Source organism: Phasianus colchicus, chromosome 18 (assembly GCF_987193195.1).
Source record: "Phasianus colchicus chromosome 18, bPhaCol1.hap1.1, whole genome shotgun sequence".
NCBI lineage: Eukaryota > Metazoa > Chordata > Aves > Galliformes > Phasianidae > Phasianus > Phasianus colchicus.
Window position 1 is genome coordinate 12,543,072 of NC_143453.1, and position 18,514 is coordinate 12,561,585.

The 18,514-nt window shown below is 48.3% G+C and overlaps 1 protein-coding gene across 1 annotated transcript in view; it reads right to left on the minus strand.

Annotated features, from left to right (window-relative positions):
- The window catches only part of TBX1 (T-box transcription factor 1), a 63,800-nt gene extending 46,505 nt beyond the window's left edge, over positions 1–17,295 (minus strand). Inside the window, exons 1-2 of the mRNA XM_090120926.1 lie at positions 17,187–17,295; positions 15,991–16,205 (exon numbers count right to left, since the gene is read on the minus strand). The gene's annotated coding sequence lies outside the window, so the exon portion shown is untranslated. The remainder of the gene's footprint in view (positions 1–15,990; positions 16,206–17,186) is intronic.
- Between the last annotated feature and the right edge of the window lie 1,219 nt (positions 17,296–18,514).

Sequence of the window (18,514 nt, forward strand, 5' to 3'; positions counted from 1 at the left end):
GCTCCCAGAGGGCTGCGGCTGCTGCCCAGCACTGGGGTGGTCAGGGTGCCTCTCCCTGCTGGTGGGGAGAAAGCATCAGTAGGTGACACAACGCCCAGGTGACAGCCATGCACTGCCTCTGGGATGTGCTGGATGGGGTGCAAAGAGAGCAGGAATGTAGGATAATGAAGTGTACTGCCCCACACAATAACGATCAAGATAAAGTTTCCCGAGCCGTATTATGGTGAAATTATTTAACATACTATATATGCAACTCACAACGAGACGGCACTTCTCAGTATTGGTGTCGGTTCCTCTATTGCTTCCAGTATCCGTGTCATTGCAGCATACAGCCAGAGGCATCAGAGCGTAGCCAGGAAGGGGGTAAGGAAGCCCTGGGCAGCCAGCAGCAGCAAGACCAGAGCAGCTTTGCTGGATCTGCCCTACAGACACAGGGGCAGGTTCCCACAGCTGAACAATGGGGTTTGCACGAAGACGTTTTATACGAGAAGTTTTAGCACCCCTGTGTGGCATCACTCTGCTATGTGTGAGCTGAGCAGCACACACAAAATCTGCCTGAAGCTTCAGGGACTCAGCAGCAGCCTGTGTCTGCCGATGGGACTGAGAGTCTGCTGGGAGGCTGAGCCCTAGCAACCACCTCATCAACTGCTCAGCCTGCACAGAAAGCTGCAAACCCTCCTCACAGCAGGGATGGGCACCACAGGGCTCCCAAGGCAGTTCCTTCAGGTACAGGAAGCTGTGTTGGTACAGCAGAGAAAATAGCCTGCAGAGAGCTTGCAGTGATAAACTCACATAGATCGATGTGCCTGGCTGTGACATTCCATGCTTTGCAGCAGAAGTGATGATGATTACATTGCCTACAGTGTGGGACAGCTGAAGGAGGTTGCTGGAGCTGCTGAAAGTTAGTGGAGCTGTGCTGATTTCCACAGAGATGTGATGTCTCTTTTTGTCACAAGTACTGGGTTATTTCCTACAAGGACTTAGAGATTCAGGAGGTGGAGTCCCATTTTCAAAGGTGAGAAAGCACTTAAGTGCTTCTCTGCAGAGTTTTGCCACAGGTTTGCCACCTGGAGGTACTCAGACACTGGTCAGTGATGGGGACAGAGAACAAAGCCCAGCAAAGAAAGGTGCGATGCAGGCTGCCAGATTGCTTGTATTTCTCTTGGAAATACAACCTCGAGTCTCCCTGACTCTCAGGGGGATTTATGCTGTTAAGTCAATTCTGGAAATGCTAATCCAGAAGTGTGTATTTCTCACAGCTCTGTCTGACATGCCTTCCTCTAGGACAGGCCGTGCTGTGGAAGGCAGCTCCAAGGGCAACTTGTTAACCTGCTGCTGTGTGTCAAGATCCCACGCGTCTTCTCAGCCTTTCACTGCTGGAAGTTCCTTTGCCGTGCAGCCATCCTGCTCGGTGCTGCAGATGTGTTTGGAGCAGTGCTCTCACTGCTGTGCTCTCGGTGTCCCTGCCACCAGCACCAGGATGCTTGCACGACTGCTCTGCAGCCAAAACACACTGAGGGTGGGTGAGAGTAAAACTGAAAAAAAGAAATGCGGGACTGTGAGAAAGCGCAACGTAGGTTTAGTGCTGGATAAAGGAAATTCCCAAGAACGGGGCTCACTGGTGGCTCTTCGTGCTCAAAATTAAGCTTTATTAATCCAATAAAGCAAACTGTTCAGTGAAACCTTTCCAGTAGAACAGCCGATGTGCTGAATAGGATTAACTCTGCTCTCACAGCAAGTAAAGACCATCTCTGTAACCAGCGCTGAATTTTTCAGCCTTGTTGCACTTTCAGAGACTGAATTTCTTATTTTTGATTTGCTTTCTTTAGCAGAGGCAGATGGTGATCAACCGAGACCTACAGCCCAACTGACTACACAACAGAAAATGTAGGGTTTCACCGAAACACAAATGGGTCAAGTGTAAATCAGGACTGTGCTTCTATGATCCAAAAACTTAAATCGGTTCTAGTTAAAATTACATATCTGTTCCTCGCATTTGTTTTTGTTACTTTTGTCAGGAGTAGAGCCCAAAATATGTAGGACCCCAGAGCAGCTTTGGGGATATCACATTTTCAGCCCAGTGGCTGAGTTGTGCCGTAATATTTTTAGACTTCTTGAAAACATGGATAGAGAACAAATTTGACAAAGCAGAAAAATCTTTAAATCCAAAGTCTCCTTAAAACAATCAGTGTATGCAGTCGTTGCAAAACATTCTGCAGAACCTGTTCTTCTATTGGTGTTCCCGTGCTGAGAGCTTTTTGTTTCAATGCCGGGTTTTAGCGATTTCCACCTTGTTTCATGCTCTGACAAATCTACAAATGCTTTGGCCTGGTGCGAAGTGCTGTGCTGTGCCAGAGGAGACAAGCAGCTCTGGAGACGAGTGGAGGCAGGAAAACACATTCAGCTTTTGCTGCAGCACTCTCCCTCACTGAGCTCAGAGGCAAAATGCAGTGTGGTTACTCTGTGCCCAATGATTTCCTTCTGCCTGGCTACTGGGTCAGCACTGGACTCATTTACTGAAAATGTGTCTCCTTGCCAAACCTCCTGCCCAAGGTGTGTGCTGGGCACAAAGTGCCTCTGAGTCCCCGCAGCAGCCTGAGCATCCATGTGCCTTCCCATCAGAAAGTCTTGTTTAACTAAGGCTTTCATGGTCCTTCTGCATGTAACTATCAGGGCACCTCTGGACATGGACTGCTCACCCCAAGTCTCCATGCTGCCCATGTTGAGCAGGCAGGTTGTCCTGCTGAGGCAGCGCTGGCAGGCAGGGCCACGGATGTGATCTCAAGGCTGTGTTGAAGAGGGGTAACTACGTTTCCCTGTTTAAACTGCCAGCCAGCCTCAGCTGGATAAAGTGTTCCCTTCTTAGCTGGAATCAGTGTCCTGTCCTGGGAAACAGCTGCTGTGACAAACTCAGGGGGCAGCTGCCGCATGGAGAGGGCTGACGTTTTGGTGGCACAAAGCTGCTGAGCCCAGATATGTGCTAGCAGAGATCCGGGGCTCAATGGGAGCTCCACGAGCCCTCCTGGGCTTCCTACAGCTTGAACCAGAGCCCAGATGGGGAGGGAGCAGTGGGACAGAGAAAAGCTTGAGGCTGAGTGCAAGCGTGATTTGCAGGACTGGGGAAGGGGCCACCACTGCCCAGAGCACTGCCTGCAGCAGGGCATGTGGTTTGGGATGGGGGAAAGAGGCCTCTGTACAGCTGGGTGTCAGGGTTCCTTGCAGGCTGCCCAGACTGCGTGATCCTGATACTGTTAATTTTGCAAATATGCCCAAGTCCAAAGACATCTGAGTCAAGACAAGCTGAGTCAATGCCCCAGCTAAGTGAAAGCTGGTGAAATACAGACTGCCCTTTTTCCTCCTTGCAGCCCCGGTGAAGTGCAGTCTCTCAAGTAGGTCTTTATAAATGATCAAAGCATCTGTGTGGCTTTTCCACTCACAACCCAAGGTCCAGTTTAATAATGTAGCTTGTTAAATAAACAAGTGGCTATGCAGAGCCCCGGCACTGTGACGATGGAGAAGATCCGGTGTTCTCTTCCCACTTCAGCGCCAGCTGTTGATGGACATCTGTCTGTAAAACATTGGGCCTTTTACTGTTTTTAATGCAAGAAATGCCTTTTCCTGGAGACCACCACTGAATACTGCTTTGTCAGAATGGCCCCTTCACAATCCAAACAGAGAGCAAGTGAGCATAGAGGATCCATTACCCAAAAACTCAACAAAATCTTCCTCACCCATGAAAAGTGTAGGAAGATCTGGGGTTGGGGCTCAGCAGTGGGGGGAGCAGCTCCTAGAGGGTGGTGAGCTGGGACCGCCAGCGCAAAGGGATTCCATTTCTCTATCCAACATCTCTACTGCTGACTAACAAAATTAATCCCTTACTAAAGAGAATGGGAAGCTAGCTGGCAAAATAGGTTCATAGAGTTTGATGTGCTTCCAGTTTTCAGAGTTTCTATACCTTCAGATGCTAAAAGCACAACATTGACACACTGGGGAGACAACCTCTCTTGCAGGTACAGTTTGGGTTCACGTTTTTGCATGTGCATTTGGATTGCAAGCTTGAATCTGATCTCAGCCACCAAAATGGGTGGCTCATCCTTTTGTTAAACAGGAGATTTGTTTTACTAAGAAAATACATAAAATGCAAATGCCAGTAACATATTCCTTTAACCGAGCCAAATTCCACATTCTCTTATGCTCTCAGATACCTCCACAAGCAGCATTATTTTGTGTTGTGTGCAGAAAGCACAGCAGGCTCTCAGAGCAGGAAGGCACGGCAGAGCTGTGGGAAACACCGCAGCACAGCTGTCAACCCGAGAGCTGCCCCAGAGACCCCGCCATGGGGCTGAAGCAGACGGAGGGTTACAGCAGCACGCAGTGCCTCAGGTCGCCTGGGCACCACCTCGGTGCTGGCACACGTCCCCACATCCATTTTGTACGGGAAGAGGTGATTTCAGCGTGACAGGTAATTCAGGCTTTCTTAGTGATCAGTCCTGGAGGAGACGTTGGTGGCCAGATAGACGTTAAGTGCTAATGAGAAACGGTCCATCAGAACTGGAATGGACCCAGCTCTGAGGTGGTAAATAACCCCAGTGCCTTTTGGCAGCAGAGCAAAAATCTGTTTTTGTGCAATGGTCAGCAGAGGTGAAATCAGCCAGAGCAATCCCGGGCAGGCAGGGGGCTCCGGGGGAGCAGCTCAATTCAGGGCTTGCTTCACTGCCTCGCAGTATTTGCGATCCGTTTTTGTGCCCGGAAAAGATTTGCTTCAGTATAGGAAAGTTCCACCCATCTCAGAATAGCTTCCATTTTCCGAAAACAATTTGATGTCATCGACAATGATTTCACCCTATGCCTCTTCGGGGTGAAATTGCAGCTGGGTGACATTCTCACGTTATGCATGGACACACGCAGCAGAAATTCCTTCAGTCTAAGAGCGCTACCCCGCAGGGTCACCTTGTCACCTCCCCACCTTGTCAGCACCCTTTGGCTCCCACCGAGGGCAGGCTGGAGTGCAGCTCGGGGCTGTGCTCCCCGTGCCACGGCAGCAGTGGGACAGCGCAGGGCCGGACATCCATCTCCCGGCTCCTTCCATTCCTGTTTTTCACAGATGAAAAGAGCGATTTCCTCCTGGTAACACCCAGGAGCTGGCAAGTTTCAGCCTGGAGTGATTTCTTTCTCTTTTTTTTCTTTCTAAAGAGCAGCGATAAAAATAACCCCTGGGAAAAAAAAATCAAGCGCTGAAACCCGCGAGGGTCTGACGCAACCTTCACTTGCAGGAGCACCAGGGCCGACAATACCATAATAAAGATCTGAGGTATCACCAAGAAAAATAGGAAGCAGCCGAAGAGAAAAAGGTCACCGCAGGCTGGCTGTAAACACGCTCACTTTGCACGTACGTCGGCTTTGCCGCTGCGACCGCTCACAGGCAGGAGTGTGACGCTGCACTTTCGGTGCTTCAGGTATTTATTTTACACTCTGACTCCCAGTCTGAGCCTCTGAATGTAAAAACAATCAGAAGGCTGAAGTGTAAATTCTCCCTGCTGATTTATTTACTGTTGTGTTTTTATAGCACCACATGGCTCTCAGTTTGCACTGGGCCCATTCAACCAAAACGCGTGTCATACACTTCCAGAGAAATGAATGACTTTATAAATTCTCTACAATAATAATCCCACGTACAGGAATGCATGCAGAGAACACCCAGACAGGGCTGGAATGTTTTAAGAATATAATATTGTGCTTTTTTGGTCAGGGAAACATATTTCTCTCAGGGATATGTGGTGTGGCCCAGGCTCCAGCCCTGTCTGCCTACCACCTGTAATGAGCCCTCTGGGAGATTCTAGTTCAGGCCACCCAAACCGTGAGCTGGGCAGAGCCATCAGAGCCGTGATGTTAACAGCCTTCATGAAGCCCAGCCCAGCGGAGCCGCACAGCGTCCGCAGTGGGGAAAAAAGAAAGAAAAGGCTTTGATAGGAAAAACATCTGATCTGTGTTCTCTAATCTTTGCTTTGTTACTTAAAGTATCTTTAAAGGGCTTAATACCTCTGGAACAGGGACTTCTTTCTCTTCCCTCATTTAGAAAAGCAGGAAAATGCTTCCAGAAATGGAGACTCTTTGAAAGAAAACTTTAGCTGGAGGGATCTGCCTGTCTCTGTTTCAGAAGCTGTTTTTTTCCCGTTCTGTGGCCAAGCAATGCCTTTGTCTGGGGTGAGAAAGCAGCTCCTTCTGCCCATCCTGCCGATGGAAAGCGATTCAAGCAGGGAGAGGAGACACTGTTCTCTTAAACACATGGCGTGGTCAGCTGGAGTCACTCTGCTGCCAGCAAGGCAGGCTGGCAGTGCCAGTGGCACCCAGGGAACGCGTGTCATGCTCTCTCCTGCCCTGGTTTGGAGCAGGGATGCTGCTACAGCTATAGGGTCTTGACCAGGTAGCTGTCACCCGGACGGGGTGGGCACTGCTTCTCTAGCACCCTAAGCCAGGCTGGGATGCAGGTGGCATCCTCCCCAAGGGTGGCAGTGCAGCCCCAGAGCAGTCGCAGCTGTTAGGAATGATGAACCCTCCTATCTCCACAGACCTGTTAACCCAAATCCTAGAAGGGAATCATCTGAACAAGTTCCTGGCTCTGTTCACAAACTCCCAGGACACAGTCCATGCTAAGATCTTTTTCCCTCTTAGCAGAATATTTTTCTTTGGGCCTCAGGGATGTTGCAGCAGCTGTTTGTAAACATTCTGCATTCAAAATTAGCAGGAGGGTGAGCAAGGGAATCACATATCAACTCTGTCCTCTCAAGCATCTCAAAAATGTTGCAGCCACAATGGTGCTGCCCCTGCAGATCTTAGAAGCCAGCCAAATGAGCCAGTAGCCACTGGGCAGCTGCCCCAGGCACACAGCCACCACCCGCTGCCTCTGCTGGGGCTGGAAACCACCCAGAGCCTGCAGCCAGGTAGGGACCACAGGGGAGGTTTTCTGGAGGAGGAAGGAGGCAGAGGCCGATATGAGATCAGAGCCAAGAAGCCATGTGGAGGGTAGGTGCTTTGTGGCCAAAGAGGAGGCTGGGAGTGATGAGCACTTTGGAAACCTGGTGTCCCTCTGAGAAAGGCTTGGGTCGCTGCAGGGTGGCATGAAGCTGGGCTTGAATCCAGGTCCTGACCTTGCCCTGCACCCCGTGCCCCTCGCGGTGTCCAGTCCTTGAAAACCAGACACAGACCTGGGTCCCTCCCTTTCCTCCACCATGAGCCTTTGCTCAGAACCAGCTGAGTTTTACATCAAAAGGAGAAAGCTTCAAAAAACAAAAAATGCTAATAATCTTTCTTCACAGTAACAGAATTAAATCCTGTCACTAATGCATAAAAGGATTTGGGGAAGATTATAGCTTTTCTGCACATCCCAAAATGGTCTGGCCCCTGTGAGAACTTCCAAACTGCTGAGTGAAGCTGTTGTGCTGTGATTCCTGGAGACATCTGTGGTCTTAACAGGACTGTGGCCCTGACACAAGTCCTTCAAATCAGAACAGCCAGAGCTTGTCACCCCTCAGCAATCGCTGCAAGGGTCAGAGCACCGGGCACTGCACGGCTGGGGCAGCTGCATGCCACCTGACTTGGCAGAGCTTTATCCATCCCTTCTTATTCTAAGGTTGCCCTTGAGATTGTGTTACCTGTCGTCATATCTGGGAACAAGTATATTTTAGGAGACATCTTTAAAACTACATCCAGCAGCAGGCCCCTGTTTGTACATCACTTAACTCCCAAAGGTGCATCTGCTGAGGCTGCTGCTCATTTCCTTTCTTTTCGGATGCTATTCAAGGTAACCTGAACCTAAACACAGAAAGCAAGCTGAAGCACACAAACTCTGCAGACCCCTAGCATGCAATTAGCAGCGACAACGGCCTGAAGTGGGTCAAGGAAGCCAACCATGTCCACCCCCTGCTTTCTCCTCTCCCAACTTGCAACCCTGCCCCACCAGATGCATTCCCTCCGCTGTTTGCTGCCATTCAGACACTGCCTTGCTTTTGCTGCCTGTCCCATCAGACTGAAACAATACAGAACATGTTTTACAAGGTAATTCTGCAGTGAGGAGGGAGAATTTGTAGTTTTATGGAGCTTGTAAACCCAACTTGTAAAGTCCTTTAAAGCCCACAGCTTGGGCATTTCAACCTACTGACGCTTAGGGATAAAGGCTGGTGAGGGCAGGGGTGAAAGGGGCCAAATTCATTGCTGAGAGGTCTGCAGCACTGGAGATTGCACAGGGAATGAGTCTGTAATTGTTTAACAATTACTTTTACACAATTAGCCTAGCTTGTCTCCGTTACCTCTCAGGGCTGGCTGTGTTCTCATGTGGACATGTGAGCATGAAGGAGTCCAAGTCAGCGCTGCTGAGACACTCAAAGCACCTGAATGAGCTCCTGGTTTGCACTTTGCCAAAAATGGTGGTAACTGCTGCCTCTGGCAAGTTTTGTTTATGTGCCTCAGAGGTCGGGGTGAGCACCCATGGGTGGCAACGCCGCAGGAATGTGAGGCACTGGTGTGCTGGGGTTCCCCGAGAAGGAATAAATAGCCATCTATTGCAAAGCACCAACCATGAACGTAATTGAAGGCAAATGATAATAACAGCGAGTATTACAGAGGGGCTTCTAATAAAGCCTGCTCTGTGTCCCAGGCCAGGCATGTACCTGCCACTGCGGGCTGCACAAGGTAATTATTCCACGGGCAGCCGGGATGATTGATGGAGATATTCATTAAACACAAACCTGACACTTTGCTCTCTAAATCCAAATAATCCAGCCAAGCTCTCTTGGAATAGGGCACCCTCCTCCCTGCACGTTTTGAGGGAGGGTTTCAAAACAAAACTGGCAGCCGTGTCCCGGAGCCCAGACCCAACGGGGCGATCCCTGCTCAGTTCTGAGGGCCGAGGGCAGGTGCTCGGCCGGGGCCAGCTGTGCACACACGGACCCTAAGCAGAGAGTATTAGGCTGTGACAGCTGCAGCTGGCTCTGAAATAAGCACTGAGCATGGAGATTATGATAGATTTTGCCTGTATTATGAAACTGATTTTATATCATATATGAGGTAAAAAAGTTCTGTCTCTCAAAGGGATGGAAATCCTTTTGCACGGCCAGAGCCACCAGCGGAGCAGAGCTCAGGGCTGCTGGTGGGGTCATGCTGACAGCATCTTGTTGCCTGGTGGCTGGTCAGCACAGAAAACAATGATATCTGACTGTCTGGCTTTTATCTGAGGGAGAAATGAGCTTTCTTCCTTTTCTCTCTCAAAAAAAAGCTTTTCAACTCCTTTGCTCTCTTAGACCAACAACCAGGCTTCTTTGGTCAGTTGTTCTTGTAGTGATAAAGCAGGCAAGAAGGACTCATCTCCTGTTTCTCCATTGTCACCTACAAGGGACGTCATTCCCATCAGGGCTGATCATGTTGTGTTTGCTGCACTCCTAGGAAAGGCCCTCATGACAAGGCTCTGGGCTGCTGGCAGGATCTGCCCGTCTGTACCGAGGATCCTGATTCCAATGGCGTGGAAAGGAACAGCCGAAGTGATGGGTGCTGCCCAGCCCACAGCCCTGATGCTCCTCCACCAGCTGAGAATCTCAGCCTGTAGCCAGCGATTCCTTGTGGCATGCAGACTTCAGCATTAGCTCATGAAGACAGCAGCCTCACAATGCTGAACAATGAATGGTGTAAGTAACATCACTTTGTTAGTTCTCTGGTACCTGCTCTGAAGGAGAATGGTGTTTAGGAGAACTGTGGAGTGCAACTTCTAAAAAGTACTTTCTAACATTGTTAGTAGTATCTCTGAAGCCATTAAAATGTCCAGGTTAGTTCTGATGGGCTTTTTTTACTGGGGTGAGCTGGCAGTGAATCTCTGTGAGTATGCTGAACTTTGTGATTTAGGAGTGAATGGGACACATACTCAGTTCTGAAGCAGCTCTCACTTTTTTGTGACTGAACTCGTATCTAATTCTCCACAAAACAATATCCATGTCAAAACTGACGAAAAGCATTATCAGATGATCAAAGTGCCAGATTATAACTTCAAGCCATTTAAAACATTGGCTGATGTGCCTTAATAAAAGGAAGTTCAAATTTGGACACCATAAAATCTCTGCAAAATGCTGTCAGTGTCCGCTGTTTTCACATGAAATTAGATTTTTTGTGACTAACTCTTCTGTGAACCAGCAACAAGCATTTGCTGGGCAGTGACCAACTCCTGGGACATCAGCAGCAGCTCTCTAGGCAGGTTAAGACTCTCACCTTTGCTCCCAAGGAATGAGGGAAGGTCTCACAGTGGGCTCATGGGAAAGGGGCCCACGGGCTCTCAGTGAAGCACATTGGCAGGTTTGTCTGAGGATGGATGGTGCCCCAGCAGCAAAGCTAAGGATCTCCAAAGTAGGGATAGAAAATGATGACTTAAACACATGATCCAAAGGAACATGTCAAGGGGAGATCCCCCGATGGGCCATAAGGCATTTGTTCGAATCCTTGGAAAGTGTAAGTGGGTTTGTCTTTCCAGGTGATCCATCAAGCAACCCTGCTGCGAGAGCAAGGACTCTGCAGCAGGCAGCCGGCCTCAGCACAGCCTGCGCGCGGCTCCACGCGGTCCTGCCCTGCCCGGGGCTCCTGCTGCTGTGCTGGGGAGGATGGAGCTGCTTCTCTCTGCAGCCAGACTGATGGAAAGATCCCGTCTGCCAGATGAATGATGCTACTTGGACTATGCTGGACAGGACTGTGGCACCAAATCTGTGATTTACTCCTAAAATCATGAGCATGTGAAGAACAGCCTTCTGAGTAGCCACTGTTCAGAATTTGGACCATGTGTCTTCACTGTTGACCAACAAAATGCTGCCTTTTCCCGTGAGCAGTAAATGGGGCTCCTCTCTCTACACCTTACTCAGGGCTGTCTGCCTGCAACTCACCAGGCCCCTATTTTGCAACAGGAGTTGGTGGGAACCAGCCCTGCCAGATCCTTTTGCAGGGCAAACACCCTCACAGCTGCATATTCTAGAGTTCCCACTTGCTCTTGATTCTTTTTCAAAGGTGGGGAAAGGCTCATGGTTCCCCAGGTACGTCTGACCGCACTGGGACGGATCCTCACGTCCTGCGTGAGCCAGGTGCTGCTTGCAGTGCCTGGGGAAATGAGGGAAGCAGGATGCACGGCGGGCTTCAGGCTCACCTCATGACATTATTTAGTCACTGGGGTTATGGGAAATTGCCTGAGCTGTCCGGGAACTGACAGTGGGACCCCATCCTGTTATCATGCTATATAACTGCCCATCAGGAAATGACATAAATACTCTTGTTACTCTGTATTTTATTTTTCACTATTGTGAAGCATCTTTTTTGCTTTGTTTCTGCTGGTGGCGTGTGACCAATCGTAGTGCCCTGGCTCCCCACATCCTGCTGGGCAAGGTCCACCTCTGGCCCTCAGAGGATCAGGCAAAGGATGTGCCTGTTAGCCACTGTTTTTTCTTGCTGCCCCAGTGATGTTGCCTAGGTCAGGAAATAAACCTATTTGGAAAGTGGCAGGAAGGCAGGCTTTTATCAAGCTGCCTGTGTTGAACATACACAGCAAGATGGGCACCGTGTGTCAGCCAGGACAAGGGCTATGGGGCTCTGAGTTCCCATGGGTCCAGTTGTTGTGATCCAGAGTGACTCCAGGTCTCTGCATCCTCGCATCTGGCCCTTCCCTCTTGGAAACCTGCTTCTGCCTGGAGTGACCCATTCAGCAATGGCTTTTATGTGGCTTTGGCACTTTGCACCCTGCCTATCCTGAGAGAGGAAGTTCCTTTTCTTTGCATCTCTGTAAATACATTAAATGTTACTACAGACTAATTGCTCTCCAAGAGCTATACACCAAACTGCTAGTCAGGCAACTCAGAAGACTAAGCAGAGCAACGGCCTGTGCAGTGAATACAGGAAAGCCATTCACTGGCTTGCTGCTATTTTTTACCTGGCTCTGAGTGCAAGCTCCTGGAGGCCAGGGCTTTGGCTGCCACGGGTCCACCCACACCTAGCCCTGGGCAGGCTCCTTCCCTAGGAGAGGGAATCCTCTGGCTCGTCTGCTGTGAGCAGCCCCCTGCAAACAGCCAGGGAGAACTGTCACACGCGATTCTCTGATTTACAGCAGCACTGTGGTAGAGTATTTCTAGCTCAGTTAACAGCTGTTTTGTTAATTCCCAATTTCTTCCATAATCTGTACATTTTTGTCCCAGCTAGGACATGGACTGTGATATACGATGGAGAGCTCTCCCATTAATCACGTGCAAGTGAAAGCATAAACTGGCTTTTATTAGTTTTCAGAGTGCCAGGTCACATAAATTAACTGGATCCTGTGTTTAATGTGTCCTGAGCAGTGTAGCCTACCTTTCCTGGTATGATAGGAAACTTGCTGTGTCTACATGGGCAGCAGGAACATACCCTCCTGTGCAGTCCTTGGCCTGACTTTTGCCTACGCTGTCACACTGGGATTTGGCTGGGTGCACAGACAGGGACAGGACCAAGGCACGTGGAAAAGCACTGCTGAGTGACTGTCGCACCTCCACTGGGAGCTGCTTGGTGGCACAGAGCAGAGGAAAATGAGACAGACTCCAGTTCCACTTACCACAATGGGGGCATACACTGGAGAACCAGGGTCTCGTCTGTGCTGGGACTGCAGAGCAGTGTGTTTGAGGTACCCAGCAAGGGGCAGAAACCACAGAACGGCCACATGCCGCTCCAGCATGTGCTGGTAGCCAGGCTGCATTTGCTGTAGGTCTCTCCTTTCTTGCTCTCCTCATCCTCTGCACAGATCAGCCACTGCTCACCACGCAGCTACATGAGCTGTAAGCTCGCTCACCCAAGGCTGCAGGGTCACAGAGGTGATGCCAAAGCTCTCCAGAAATAATACGCCTGGCCCTCACAGTAGGTCTGCAATGGGACACTTACAAACCTAGCCCTATGTGGGAAGCCAGGGAACTCTGAGGCCCAGCTCTCTCCTCAGCTGGTGCCTGTGTGATGGGGATGTGGGTGATGTGTCTTGGTACCATTCCAGGGACCATGTATAGACATCCCTCTCTCGTACAAGGATATATCTGATTGCAGGAAAGGTGGAGTTGTAACGCGCCTAAGCTGAGATTCAGAAACAGAGATAGAAGATGGGGAGCAGATCTTATGCTTCTTATGCAGTAACTTTCCTAAAACTTCAAGAAACAAAAATCTCCATTATAATCACAGCATTGCTGGGGCTGCCCTGGCACTAGATATTATATTTACATTTAGGATAGCCTGCTATCTCTGGCAAAAGGGTTTTTTTTTACCATGAGTAGAGTCATAGATAGGAAAAACTAAGGCAAATGGAAATGAGCCAGAAGCCTCCTGAGTGAGACTCAACGGATGTAACTGTGAGACCATGAAAAGCTTTCTGAAATGATTTCACTGCAACCTAGCATGCTTCTGCATCCCAAACTCAGCTGTTTATGGCAAAATCACGCTATGAAAAAAACAGTGACTCAGCTTCCAGTGGGTTTCACTGCATATGCTTTTCCTGTGGTATGCAGCAAGTAACCCTCCGAGGGCTCAGGTTTTTTGAAAAGATGTCACCAATTCATTTGCTGACCTGGCATCCCTGATTTGCATAGGATGCTTCTGCTCTGTAACTCTAGAATAACGATGGTGATTATAAACACATGAAGGAGAGTGGTGAGGGTGGTGAAATCCAGTGTAATCACACATGGGCTAATGTGCTGATGGATGGGCTGTGGTTTCAGGATGCCGGGCTCTGTGTAGCCTGCTGAGTTCCCATGGGCAGAGGAAAATCCCCTGCAGGGGCTCTGCTGCTCTCCCTGCATGAATTCTGCTGCCCCCATAAGGGTCCTCCCCAACACAGAGCCACTGCTATTGGGCAACAGAGAAAATAAAACACTGCCTCTATGAAATGCTGTCATCCAACTCCTGTGATGAGAACCTGTGATTGTGTTGTTCAGTCCTACAGCTCAGAGAACCTGGCTCAGCAAAGACAGAGCAGCTGGAGTACAAAGTGACCGGAGAGTTTCTGCCTGATCATACCATATCATACCATATCATATGATATGATATGATATCATATCATATCATAGAATGGCCTGGTGGAAGGGTGCAGAGGCTGCTCAGGTGCTGCTGGCACAGACTGGAGCCACCTTGGGGCTGATCTAACCCATGCACTTGTGCTTGAGCTAACATCACAGGTGGGCCTAGTTTTCTCCTGACATTAAACATACTCTTATTTTGCAGCTCCTATTCTTCTTTGCGACATCAGAAACACCACAGTGTGAGGACCAGATGTGACACCTCCTCTCACATCACCCATTCACTCATACACAGAATATTAACCTGTGCAGGATAGTGTTATAATGGTTTGATATGTCAGCAAAGAAGTGTTGCACTGTTAGCAGCAGGCTTCAGATATTCTTATGCTTCTCAGTTGCAGAGAACCCAGGGCTCACCCTGACGTGTCTACTGTCAAAAATTAGGGCTGAATGCCACCTGTCCAGTATTGTGTCAACACATCCTGATTTGCTACAAAGCCCAGGTTAAAAGCACTGACATGTTTCATGACTTCATGTCAAAACTGTTCAACTGTCCCCAAACTTAGAAGCCTATGAAGGCACTGGTTCCCTCTGGGAAGGACATTCAGACATTAGAACATGACACACAGTCAAAAAGGGACTACTGGACAAATACTTAGCTTTCTGATTTTCCATAGCTATGGATTATGTGCTTAACAGATTTCTGCTCCTCTGTCATATAATTGCCCTCAGTAGGGAGGCTTGTTTTAACCAATGGACCACATTTTTCCTTGCTCCCTTAAGAGCAAGCCGACCACAAGGAAGGTTTTTATGGTCTCTGGAGGAGATTTTTACATTCCTGTAGAATTAAATTAATTATCTGTTGGGAACAAGGATTCCCTTTTCCCTGGTTTGACTAAAATGCCATGACTAATTGCCATAGTGCCATTCAGGCACTCAGTGCCGCAGAGGAATGGGCTTGGCTGGGGGACAGGTAGCATCCCCAGTAGCACACGGGCTGCCATCATATCTTATCCTTTTGTTTGGAAAGAGTCCATCATCTGTCACATCAGACAGCTCCATTTTGGCACGTATGTGCTCGAAATTCAGTGATGATCACAAAGTGTATTGGATAACAGTATGGAAGGAAAGGAGGGATGCAAAAGAGATACTGAGCTCTGCAGAAAACTGCATAAACCCAAGAACCATCTTTAGTTTAGAGCTGGGGCAAACTCTCTTTACCAAAAGCAGCTAGTCCCTTAGAAAATACATTCTCCTTTTGATAGAAATACAGATTCACCAGCTGTCCAGTTGTTATCTGTGCTGTTAAAAGCCATTTAAAAGATAGGATAAGCTCACCAGTCAATCAATTGTGTTACTTAGCAGCAAATACGGATAAATTGCAAGCAACTGGCATGCAACAACCTAGCAAATACCTTCCCAGTTGTTAAAACAGTTCAAGGATTTTGATAGTGAAAGCTTGGTCAATTTAACTTAAGAAGACCATACAGTCTGCTGTCTGATCACAGCCTTCATGAGCACCTCTAGAAAACAAGCATGTGAGAAAATGGTGAGCTGACCACAGATATGCACCACATCTCTAGGTTAAAGCACTATTCTGTACCGCAGCCTCAGTCACAGGAGCAAACCCTCCATGCAATTTCATGTTCTAGACACTAGAAGCAGATAGAAGTACTTAGAGCTAGAATTATACGTGCATTTCTACATACAACAGAAGTGACACATTTCTACATTCTTATAGCTGTGTCTGGAGTCTTTATGTAGTTGATTCAGGAGACCACCTACAGCAGAAATGCAAAAGGGACCCCATGGCTCCTATGTGCAATGGCTTCCAGCAGAGCTTTAGAAGTTTTGGGCAAGGGGTTTCTCCCACTTCTCTTGGGAGATGATTAGAAACCATCACCTGGATGGCCTCTAGTTTTAGCTTATAATTTAGCTTGATGGTACTCACGGTGTTAGTGCAAGTCCACAGCCAGGTGCACCCATGGGGCTGAGCTGGCCCAGCAGGACTTCGCTGCTGGGATGGTCTGGGTGGGAAGAGGACTGTGTGTGCTGCACATGGACTGTGGGAACTCGGCACCTTTAAGACAATTCTGCTGCTGTGTTCATGAAGGAGGAGGAGTTTCCCCCTTTCTTTTTGTCCATGTGACACACACTGAAGGATCCCTGAAATATTAAAATAAACAGAAAGCTTGACTTGCAGAACCTGTCTGCTAAGCCAGGAATCACATTTCTTGCTGCAGTTTCAAACCGTCATCCAAAGACTTGTAAAACATTGACAAAAACCTCTTTGCCCCCAGAGCTTTCAACAAAAACAACAGCCCAGCACTTGCACCCATCCCTGAAAGAGCAAATGTTTTAGAATCTGTTCCCCCTTCACTCTCCTTGCTTTTACACCTACAAAAGGAAGATCTCTGAGCACATTCTCCTTTGTGATTTCAATTCCTTTTCCATTATTTCTCTCATGGCTGATTTAAGAATTAGAAGGCCCCAGCATGCCAGATGTGGGGGAAGTGAGCCTAATGGATGCAGTAAAAGAAACGCAAGGAAAACCCCTGATCTAAGGCCCATTTCCTGCTAGCCCTCCTCACTGCCTGCTTTCAGTGAGCAATGCATAATCTCTTGTTGGACAGAGCAATGTTCTCTTGTGAAGCAGGACTGCTCTGAGGATGGCTTATCACTGCAGTGTTTTGTGCCATGAAGCGCAGGCTGTCCGCAGGATTGAGACCTCTAACCAGATTCTAGATGGATCTGTGTAAACCTTACAGATATGCTGCTATGTAAGCTCTCTTCCTCAACAACCTGATGCACAGACACACAGGAGGACAAGGCAGGCTTAGTCCCTGACTAAGACCAGGAGGTCTGTGGCACAGCCAGGACCTGAACCAGGTCTGAAGGAACAGTGTTTATGTTCCACATAGTAGACAAAACCACTTCTTCACCCTTGGAAATTTCTATTGAAATGAAATGTCTATTGATGTCTCTATTGTGAAGAGAGAGGGACTTCCCTAAATGCCTTTGCCAGAAAAAAATCTCAGGCAACATTCATGGCAGGGGTGTGAGCTTCATAATAACTAAACACAATTGAATCTCCTAATACTTCTTGGTACTGAACAAATATTCAGAAAGATGCTGGAAATGTCTTACTTGACTGAGATTCTCACGAGGTGATGCACAGTTTTCAGGTGATGGTTCTTTATGGAATATGTGACAACAGACCCCTCTGTCCTTGTGTTTGGAGAGAAGGTTCAGCTCATAAGCCAGCCACAGAAGCATCAAACCTTAAACTGAAAAAAAGAGTGAGTCATTTCCAAAGGACCTTAACTAGATCTTTCTGTTCTCCTCCAGACTTTGCCCTTCACCAGTCCTAAGTAATGGATTATGAGAAGGCATTTGACTTGGAAACTCAATTTAATTCTGTTTACACCCAAGCAAGACAGCTGACAGTATCCTCACCGTTTGGACCCAAACTTGCCACAGTAGCTGCTGCCAGCTGAATCCCCACAACTTCCAGCAATGCAGTCTTTCTTTTGTCTACCCACCCAGCAGGACACACTGAGCACAAGAGCATCCTAGGCTTCCTCTATGCTGTCAGTCTAGATGAGCCTCGAGAGCCAAACTGGGAAGTTGGATATATCCAGACAAGACTTCCATGACAACCCCTCAGCACCTGGAAGTATTTCTCTTTTCTCCTTCCCCCCCAGCACTTGTGTCCACACGTCTCACAAGTCTTAACAAGAAACATCATCTTCCTCTTCCTTTTCATTTCCCTTTTCTTTTTTTCCTTATCCTTTTCCTTTCTTTCCTTTCTTTTTTCTTCTTCTTCTTTTTTTTTTTTCCCTGGATGAGTGTTTTGCTAGCTTGGTTTTCCTATGACTGGTTGGCTTTGTTTCAAATTCTGAGCTCACTGAACAATAAGCTTCTCACTGCTTGGTGAAGAAACCTAGAGAGGCTCTGGATACCCTGAACCTCTTATAGGATAAGAGACTTCGGCCCTGCTAAAAGACCAGGATTTCACTGACACCTCCTGGCTGTTCATTGCTTCCTTTACACTCAGTTCTCACGAAATGCAGAGCCCAGGCTACATCTATCAACTTAATATCCTGTATTTCAGTAAGATCAGGACTCTGTTTTAGCTCTTCTGCTGCACAGAGAGTAACAGCTATAAACCCAGTCAGTCCAGTGGAAGACACCAGGAACTAACCTGGTTCTGGGAACAGAAAGCTGCTTATCTTCTAGAGAAAGGAGAGAACAATTGGTTTTGTATGTAGAGAAGTGTTTACATGGGTCAAGGCAGTCTCTACCTCAGTGGTGAGAGCAGCAAGACAGGAATTGGGAACTGGGCTGGGTTTAGCAGTAGAGCTACAGTAACCGCCTGTATGGGGAGCCCTATGCAATGGGGATGTTTGCATTCAGCTTATCAGAGAGGACTGCCCATACAAGCCCAAGGGACCGAAGAGGCCAGAAAAGTACTG